The sequence below is a fragment of the Lissotriton vulgaris genome, unplaced genomic scaffold (assembly GCF_964263255.1).
Source record: "Lissotriton vulgaris unplaced genomic scaffold, aLisVul1.2 SCAFFOLD_903, whole genome shotgun sequence".
In the NCBI taxonomy this organism is placed as follows: Eukaryota; Metazoa; Chordata; class Amphibia; order Caudata; family Salamandridae; genus Lissotriton; species Lissotriton vulgaris.
Window position 1 is genome coordinate 528,408 of NW_028247330.1, and position 9,814 is coordinate 538,221.

Sequence of the window (9,814 nt, forward strand, 5' to 3'; positions counted from 1 at the left end):
GACTCCAGTCGCTCAACAGGCCCTAGAGGCTACTCCACCTCCACGATCGGTTCCAGGGATGCCGATTCGTAGGAGAGAGATTGTACCGGAACCTACTGCTAGGTCCCCACCGCCGACGACACACCACGATACCTCGGATGAGGATCATGAGGATGGTGAGATTGCGGACACAAGTGCAGAATGGCATGACTATATCGCCCCATCACCTTCAAAGCCTCCGCAGAGACCAGTAGATTCTCCACCGGAGGACATTGGTGGATTTCATAATTTGATGGAAAGACCAATTAAGAGATTTGCACTGACCATGACAGAAGAGAAAACAGAATGTTTTCTATATGACTTCAAGGACTCATCGGAAATCCGTACGATCCCTGCCTATAGTGTCTCATATTTGGAAGGAAGGATTTAAGGTCATGGAGACGCCAGCAACCGTAACACCGGTTCTGGCCAGACTGGAGAAGAAGTATAAGGCACCAGTGGATGCTCCATCTTGCCTTTTGGGACATCGCAAACTGGATTCTGTTATCACTCAGGCGGCACAACAGAAATTCAGGAACCCATCTGCTCCGATTGCAGCACCTCCAGACAAAGAGGGCAGAAGGTTGGATAACGCGGGAAAACGGTTTTCATTAATGTCGGCTCTGCTTGTGAGAGCTGCTAATGCCCTCGCTATCTTGGGAAGTTATGACAGGCAGATGTGGTGTGACCTGTCTCCATACGTTAACCTGTGCCGGATCAGAGAAGCAGGAGGCGAAGAAAATTCTCATGGAAGGAGAGAGGACTTCGGCTGAAGTCATAGACTGCGCTATGGATATAGCAAGGACAACACCCGTCAACAATGACAACCTCCATCTTCCGGCTCTGTCAGATGCTCCCCTGAGTGGAAAGATTGCCCACTATCTTCACAACTGGCGGAAAATAACAACGGACCAATGGGTCCTCAAAATAGTTCAATTCGGTCACACCCTAGAATTTCTTCAAGCGCCCCCTTGTACGCCACCGATGCACCAAAGAGTCAACCATCTGCATCAACTCCGGCAGGAGATTCGGACAATGCTCCGAATGGGAGCAATAGAACCAGTACCGAAATCCCAGGAAAACAAGGGGTTTTACTCCCGGTTTTTAAAACAGGCTCCAGTGGCGCCCCATTCTCGATCTCAGATCCTCAAACACCTATCTCAAGAAACAATCTTTCAGGATGGTATCTCTGCAGGACATCCTTCCGTTATTAAACCCAGGGGATCATATTACCACATTGGACCTACAAGACGCGTATTTCCACGTGCCGATACATCCTGCACACAGACAGTACCTTTGGTTCTGGGTAGCCGGAAGACATTACCAATTCAGGGTACTGCCATTCGGCTTGAAGTCAGCGCCAAGAGTTTTCACGAAATGTCTGGCTCCAGTGGCGGCTGTGTTGAGGAAGCAAAAACATCAAATATTTCCTTACCTCGACGACTGGTTAGTCAAAGCACCATCAAAGGTGCAGGCCAGAGCGTCGACGCAGGCCTGCATAGACTTATTCGCCGATCTAGGATTGACTCTTCACGAGGGAAAGTCAAACCTCCACCCAACAAAAGTGATCACATTTTTGGGGGCAATATTGGACACGGAATGCAACAAAGCGTTTCCCTCCAAGGAAAGACAACTGAGGATTGTGTCCCTCTTCCAAGACTTGGTAAAAAGAAAGTCTCTTTCAGTCCGCAGGTACAAATCCATGCTGGGCACGATGTCCTCTTGTATTCCCCATTGTGCCTTACTGCAGGCTAAGAATGAGACCATGGCAGGAACAGATCGATCTCCAATGGCGTCAGGCGGAGGGATCCTTCGACGATACAATAATGGTGACACCAGTGATGCTACAGGTAGCAAAGTGGTGGACGCAAAAAGCAAATGTGTCTCAAGGACTGACGTTTCTGGTAAGAGCCGCTCCACTAGTGGTAACGACGGATGCGTCGTTAGAAGGATGGGGAGCTTTCCTTCAGGACCTTCAAGTCAGCGGTCGTTGGAAGGCATAGGAGCAGCAATTACATATAAATCTGCTGGAGCTCAGGGCGATCCGCTTGGCATTACTGGCTTTTCTGCCAAGGATAAAAGGTTTGCCGGTGTTGGTAAGAACAGGCAACACCACTGCGATGCATTATGTGAACAAGCAAGGGGGGGGCGAGATCTCTCTCCCTGTCTCAGGAAGCCCAGGAGATATGGGAATGGGCTCTTCAGCAAGGAATATCATTGGCAGCAGAACACCTTCCGGGGGATCAGAACGTCAAGGCGGATACTCTCAGCAGGCTAAAATCCTCCTGCCACGAATGAGAGCTAGACCAGGGGATCCTGGACAGCGTCTTTCGAAGATGGGGAACACCGATAGTGGACCTCTTCACTACAAGGGAAAACAGAGAATGCCAGTACTTCGCAAGCTGGCTTCCCCAGAAGGGATCTTGGGGGAATGCGTTTTCCATGGCATGGTCCGGCATCTTTGCCTACGGGTTTCCTCCAATTCCTCTTCTCCCCCGCGTACTGGTGAAGATCAAGAAAGAGCCGTGCAGGCTGATCCTAGTAGCCCCATGGTGGCCCATAAAACACTGGTTCACGGAACTACTGCTGCTGTCGGAGGACCGTCCAATTCGGTTGCGCCTAATTCCATCGCTTCTGACAATGTCCATGGGGCAGGTGCTCCATCCGGACCCGAAATCCTTGCGATTAGCAGCCTTTCTCCTGAACACTGTGAGTTTAGCCATCTGAACATCTCACACGAATGTAGGGAGATCCTGTCCAAGGCCAGAGCGGAGAGTACCAACAAAACCTACAGGATGAAATGGAAGAGGTTTAGTCTGTGGTGTAAGAGACATGATGTTCACCCTCTTACTGCTGCGCCTCATCAGATTATACCGTACATTCTGCGGTTAGCAAAGTCAGTATTAGCACACGCCTCCATCAAGGTGCATTTGGCTGCATTATCCCGCTACAGGAGGTCATCGTCAGGCCCATCTTTATGGTCCTCAAGGGTTATCAAACAATTTATGAAAGGGATATTCAGAGTCTTTCCACCAGTAAAGCCTCCACCACCATTATGGAATCTGAATATTGTACTCCCTCAATTGATGAAGCCACCATTTGAACCTATACACAGGGCAGACCTGAATTTCTTGTCCTGGAAGGTGGCTCTTCTCATTGCATTGACTTCAGCGAGAAGAGTAGGTGAACTACAAGCGCTCACGATTCAGGAGCCTTTCTTGGAGTTACGGGAGGATAGAATGATTCTCAGGACAAACCCGAAGTTCATTCCGAAGGTACCAACTGATTTTCATTTGAATGAACCATTGGTGTTGAAATGTTTCTTTCTTCATCCATCAACAGCGGCAGAAAGAGTATTGCACTCGCTGGACGTTCAGAGATGTATGAAATTTTACTTGAAAGAAACTAAGGCATTTCGCAAGTCTTCTCAGTTATTGGTCGCCTTCAGCGCACCCAGGAAAGGTTTCCCACTGTCAAAGAGGGGAATTGCCAGATGGATTTTGTGAGAAGTTGGCCCGATATGCAGTGCTCACTAGTCTAGTGATCACTATGCATCGGTCCAAACGACCCTTATGGTGATTGGTTGTAAGTCAACCTTAGACCAGCTATTCTAGTAGCGTGGATACGAGCAGTCTTCAGGCTAAACTCTAGAGGGCGTGTTAAGCCAGCTGTTATACCATCACATACCCCTTGAACACCAAGTGAAAGGACACCACACAAGTGTTATGAAAATAAACAGTGTATTTATTTAAAGTCACAACAGCCCTGTACTCTTTATGAGGCCAGGGTACTAAGCACACAACAAAACTCTTAGGAAAATACTTCAAGTGCTCAATCTACACAAATGCCCGAGGGCACGGACAGGTAGTGTTCTCGGGTGAACCCGATAAGGTAAGTCGGAAGCGATAGGGACTCGGGACCCTTAGATAAGGAGGCTATGCGGGCACCGAAATGCCGAAGTTACCTAGCCTGGGGGGCTGCGGCTGCACAAGTCTTTACAGACGTCGGGAGTCCTCGCTGACGAACCAGGAGCCGGAAGGAAGGAGTTGCTGGCCGGCGACCAGTGGAGATAGTTCGTAGAGATCCAAGCCTGGATCAGAGATGGATGACACCTGAAAGCAGAGGGGACCAAGTTCATAACTACTAGCCAGTAGTCAGAGGGCACCAGGAGGGCACCGGATGATCGTCACCTCGACTAGGTGAGTGGGCGACGCTAGGCTCTGCAGTCTCACGGACCAGCAGGCGTTGTCGGCGACCAGGATGGAGGTGCGAGCTATCCCACGAAGGTTGATGCTGTCGGCGTCGCTGGGCCCAGGATTGGGGCAACAAGCCTTGGCAAAGTCAGGGCCACATGGTGGACCTAAAATGGCGTCTTGAGTGGACCAGGAGGGTCCGGGGTGCTCCTCTCTCAGAAGGGAGCAAAGGCCAGTCTGGAGCAACCAGACCTGCAGCGTTGTCGACGGGCGCCGTCGAGAAGGCCACAAGCCAGCGGCTAGTAACCAGACAACGTGATGAGCAGCGGAAAGCAGAAGGGCCCCACGCAGATCGTGGAGATGCTGGGAGGCTGTACTTCGGTGCTGGAGCTGCTCAAGGTCGGGGCTTCTCGTACCCCAGAGCACTCATCAGAGGATCCCTCAGTGGTCGTGCTGGTTAAGAAAGCGTGCAGGTTTTGAACATGGCCGGTCCCTCGAGGTCTCGTCGCACCCACGGATCTCTGCTGAGCTGACGATGTGGGTAGAGGTCAGAGGTGCCAGGGAAGCCGGTTCTCGTTGAGCTGGGCAGTCGGATTCCTGAGGAAGGACGTGCAGCAAACCGCAGAGTTCTTAGATGGTGCCTGCGGATGCAGGGTGACTACTCCTTAGCCACAAGGGAGAAATCTTGAGAAGAAGTCGAGAGTTCCTTTTGTAGAAAGTAGTTCTTGATTCGAAGATGATCTAATTTGGAAGGGTCCCCGCTCCTGCCTTTATCCTAAAGAAAGGGGTGGGTACGCGACTAGGTCCTGCCCTAGGGGTGGGACCAGGAAGGGGGGTAGTTGCACCCCTCTCCCATGCCGGACCTTCCCCAGGTCAGGGGCTGGTGTGCCCCTGGAACTGGTTCTAGCCGGCAGATGCGTAGTGAGCACCGGGGTGCCACTCCGCAGTCACCTTCCTGTAAAGCCCTGCCTACCCAGGATACACAAAACCCTGTCTGGGATGGTGCGAGCACCGCCCCGGACAGGAAACCCTTTGTCCAAGCTCTCCTCGCTGGAAGGACTCCCAGCAGCAGGAGGTCAGACTCGTGTCTGTGGTGGCAGCATCCATTTTGTGGAGCTGAGGCTTCAGCTAACTTTAACCGGGGTTCACAGTTACGTACATGTCGTGTCCCTCTAGAATGGTGGAATGCTAACCCCATCGCCAGCATTGGTGAGGGGTCAGTATCCCGATTCGTATGACACCTTACTCGACATGTCTTGATAACGCGATACCGAAGTTACCAATATGATACGCGTTATCATGGAACAGCCATTGGGTCTTGGTTCCGCAAGCTGCAACCGGGCTCGGCTCGTGCCAGAGCCCAATTCACACGATTCCACGCACTCTGCCTTCAGGATTGTCAAGGCCTGCCATAGGAGTGGCTGATAGGAATTCGGGTGTCCATCTGAGGGTTAGATATAGGTATACTATATCTAAAGCAAAGGGCGAGTACGCCACGTTGCCCCAGCTGTCGCGCAGCCAGTTGTGTCAGATTTAGATGGCCATCCGGGGGTGGCATAGTACATGCTTCAGCCCCTGGTAGGCCCTGGGTACACTGATGCCCTGAGTTACATGGTCTGACAAGGGGGCCCAGTTCCAATTGGGTAATGCACCTAAGGTACACATATCAATTTAGCGAGAGAACAGCTAGGCTGTGGGTCTGATTGGCAGGCCCACAGCCCGAGAAAGTCGTAAACCAGTGAAACAAAAGCAAAAAATCTGGGTGATCATAGGATTGCAGACCCTACTCTCCTACATGACCCCCCCCCCCCCCCCCCAAACGTTGGGACAATAAACTAACCTTGACCAGGTGAGTCTTCTTGTTCTAAGTGGAAATACCTGGAGAGCCCATCTGCATTGCCATGATCAGTGCCAGGTCTATGCTCCACTGTGAAGTCCATCCCCTGTAGGGAAATGGACCACCTAAGCAGTTTGGGGTTTTCACCCTTCATCTGATTTAGCCATAAGAGGGGCTTATGGTCGGTCTGAATCTTGAAATGAGTGCCAAACAAGTATGGCCTCAGTTTCTTCAGGGCCCAAACCACAGCAAAGGCCTCCCTCTCAATAGCTGACCAATTTTTCTCTCTGGGGGTCAGCCGTCTGCTTATAAAAGCAATGGGCTGGTCATTACCATCAAAATTCAGTTGAGATAGAACAGCTCCCACACCCAACTCAGAAGCATCTGTTTGTACAATGAATGGTTTGGAGTAGTCTGGACTCTTGAGGATAGGTGCCGTGCACATGGCCTGTTTTAGGTCATCGAATGCTTTTTGACAGCTCGCTGTCCACTGAACCTTTTTTGGCATTTTCTTACTTGTCAGTTCATTAAGTGGAGTCACAATCGATCCATAATTTCTGACAAATTTTCGGTAGTAACCAGTCAGGCCCAAGAAAGCTCGAACCTGAGTCTGGGTGGTTGGAGGAGCCCAGTCCCTGATTGACTGTATTTTGCTCTCCAGTGGTTGAACTTGGCCTCCACCTACAAGGTGGCCCAAGTACACAACCTGTGTCTGCCCTATCTGGCACTTGGTGGCCTTGATAGTGAGACCTGCTGCTTGCAGAGCCTCTAACACTTTCCTCAGGTGGACCAGGTTATCCTCCCAGGTGGAGCTAAAGACAGCAATATCGTTAAGATACGCCGCACAGAAGTCATCCAGCCCAATGAGAACGTGATTCACCAGCCTTTGGAAGGTGGCAGGTGCATTTTTCAAACCAAAGGGCATTACCACAAATTGATAATGCCCACCAGGGGTAGAAAATGCTGTTTTAGGCTTGGCGTCCTCAGCTAACCTGATTTGCCAATACCCAGCTGTCAGGTCAAACGTACTTAAGTAGTTGGCAGAAGCCAATCTATCTATAAGCTTATCTGCCCTTGGTATCGGGTGGGCATCAGTCTTAGTGACTGCATTGAGACCCCTGTAGTCTACGCAGAACCTCATCTCTTTCTTACCACCTGGGGTGTGAGGCTTCGGCACGAGAACTAAGGGACTAGCCCAAGGGCTATCCGAGGGTTCAATGACTCCCAACTCCAACATTTTCTGCACTTCAGTTTTGATGCAGTCTCTAACGTGATCGGGCTGCCTGTAGATTTTACTCTTGACGGGCAAGCTGTCACCAGTGTCAACCTCATGGGTACACCAATTGGTCTGACTGGGTGTTAGAGAGAACATATGCCGGAAGGATTGAAGAACCTGTTTGCAATCCTTCTGTTGATATTCAGAGAGGCTGCCACAAAAGACAACACCGTCTACTGACCCATCGTCAGGATTCTGAGTGAGCAGGTCTGGGAGAGGGTCACTCTCTTCCTCCTGTCCCTCATCTATGGCCATGAGCAAGCTCATGTCCTTCCTGTCGACATATGCTTTGAGCCTGTTGACATGGAGCACCCGGTGGGGGCTCCTGGGAGTTCCAAGGTCCACCAGGTAGGTGACCTCTCCCTTTTTCTCCAGGATGGTGTAGGGCCCAGACCATTTGTCTTTGAGTGCTGCTGGGGCCACTGGCTCCAACACCCACACCTTCTGTCCAGGCTGATAAACAGTTAGGACAGCCTTTTGGTCATGCCAAGCTTTTTGGAGTTCTTGGCTGTCCTTAAGGTTTTCGGATGCCTTCTCCATGTACTCAGCCATCCGGGAGCGGAGGCCAAGCACATAGTCCACTATGCTGGTTGCAGGCTTTTTGAGAGGTCTCTCCCATCCTTCCTTCACCAAACACTGGGGTCCTCTTACAGGTTGTCCATACAAAAGTTCAAAAGGGCTGTAGCCAACCCCCTTCTGTGGGACTTCTCTATAAGCGAATAAAAGGCAGGGAATCAGGACGTCCCATCTACGCCGGAGCTTTTCAGGTAGTCCATGAATCATCCCTTTCAGGGTCCTGTTGAACCTTTCAACAAGCCCATTGCATTGTGGGTGATAGGGTGTAGTGAACTTGTAGTTGACACCACATTCCTTCCACATAGCAGTCAAGTAACTCGACATGAAGTTTGCACCTCTGTCAGAGACAACCTCCTTAGGGAAGCCCACTCTGGAGAACACTCCAACTAGGGCTCTTGCCACAACAGGTGCTGTAGTGGTCCTAAGGGGAATAGCTTCAGGATACCTGGTGGCTTGATCCACTACCACCAGTATAAACTTGTGCCCTGATGCTGTCTGGGGTTCCATTGGACCGACAATGTCAATCCCCACTCTTTCAAAGGGCACCCCCACCACAGGCATTGGTATAAGGGGGGCCTTTGTTGTGCCACCTGACTTACCACTGGCTTGGCAAGTGACACAGGAGCGACAAAACTCCTTGGTATCTTCGTTCATGTGAGGCCAGTGAAAGTGCGAGACAAGCCTGTCCCACGTCTTCGTCTGGCCTAAGTGTCCTTCTAAGGGAATCTCGTGGGCCAAGGTAAGAAGGAAACCACGCTGAGACAAGGGGATAACCAGCCTCCTGGTCATGCCAGGCTTGGGGTCTCTTGCCTCAGTGTACAAGAGTCCATCCTCCCAGTATACCTTGTGGGTACCTGTGGCGTTCCCAGCAGCCTCAGCAGCAGCCTGCTGTCTGAGGGGTTCAAGGGAAGGGCAGGCTAACTGGTCCTTCCCCAGGTCTTCTCGTGTGGGTCCCCCTGAGCCCAGAAACTCAACTTGATCAAGTTCGAGTTCTTTAGTTTCAGTTTCCCGCAATTCCTGGAGGTCAGCCTCCTCTGAGACCTGATCCTCGACCAGGGGCAAGGGGAAAGGCGATGCCTTAACCCGACTGCTCTTCTTCTTGGGAGGTGTCTGGTCCGTTGTTCCAGGATCCAGCACCGGTTCAGTGGGGCATCTTCTGACCTGTGACCTAGTCACAGCAAGCACATGTGCTGGCAATCCTAACATCTCCATGTGAGTCCGGTGCTCCACTTCTGACCATTGTGATGACTCCAAATCATTGCCCAACAAACAATCCACTGGGAGGTCTGAACTAACAACAACCTTTTTCTGGCCATTTACCCCTCCCCAGGAGAAAGCAACAATCGCCATACTATGGCTGGTAGTGACGTTGCTGGCATTGGTCACCAGGAAATCTGTACCTGGCATGATCTGTCCAGGGTCCACAAAGTTAGGTGTCACCATGGTGACACTGGCACAAGTGTCCCTATAGGCCTGAGCCATTCTTCCCTTTATTAAAGGCGTCTGTCGGTATTTGCCCAAAGTATTGGGACTGACATCAGGGGATATGTCCATATCCCCCGTACAGACAAGGACAGCCTGAGTGAGTGTGCCAACTAAGTTCTCACATCCCTCAGAACCCAAGGTTAACCCAACTAATCCCTTGGGAGGTGCACTGCTACTGCTGGCTGTACTAGGGGGCACAGGTGTCTTAGGGTCTGCAGTAGCAGGAGTCTGCCCTCCTTTCTTGGTGCACTCACTAAACCAGTGAGTTTTACTTTTACAGTATTGGCACCACCTTTTCGATTGGCCTTCTTGATTCTTCTTTTTCTGGAAAGCCTGACCCCCCCCCTCTTTGGGTTGTTGGGGACCTGTCGAAGACTTCTGGTCATTTTGTTCACCCTTAGAATCTTTACCCTTCTGGTCTGCTTTCTT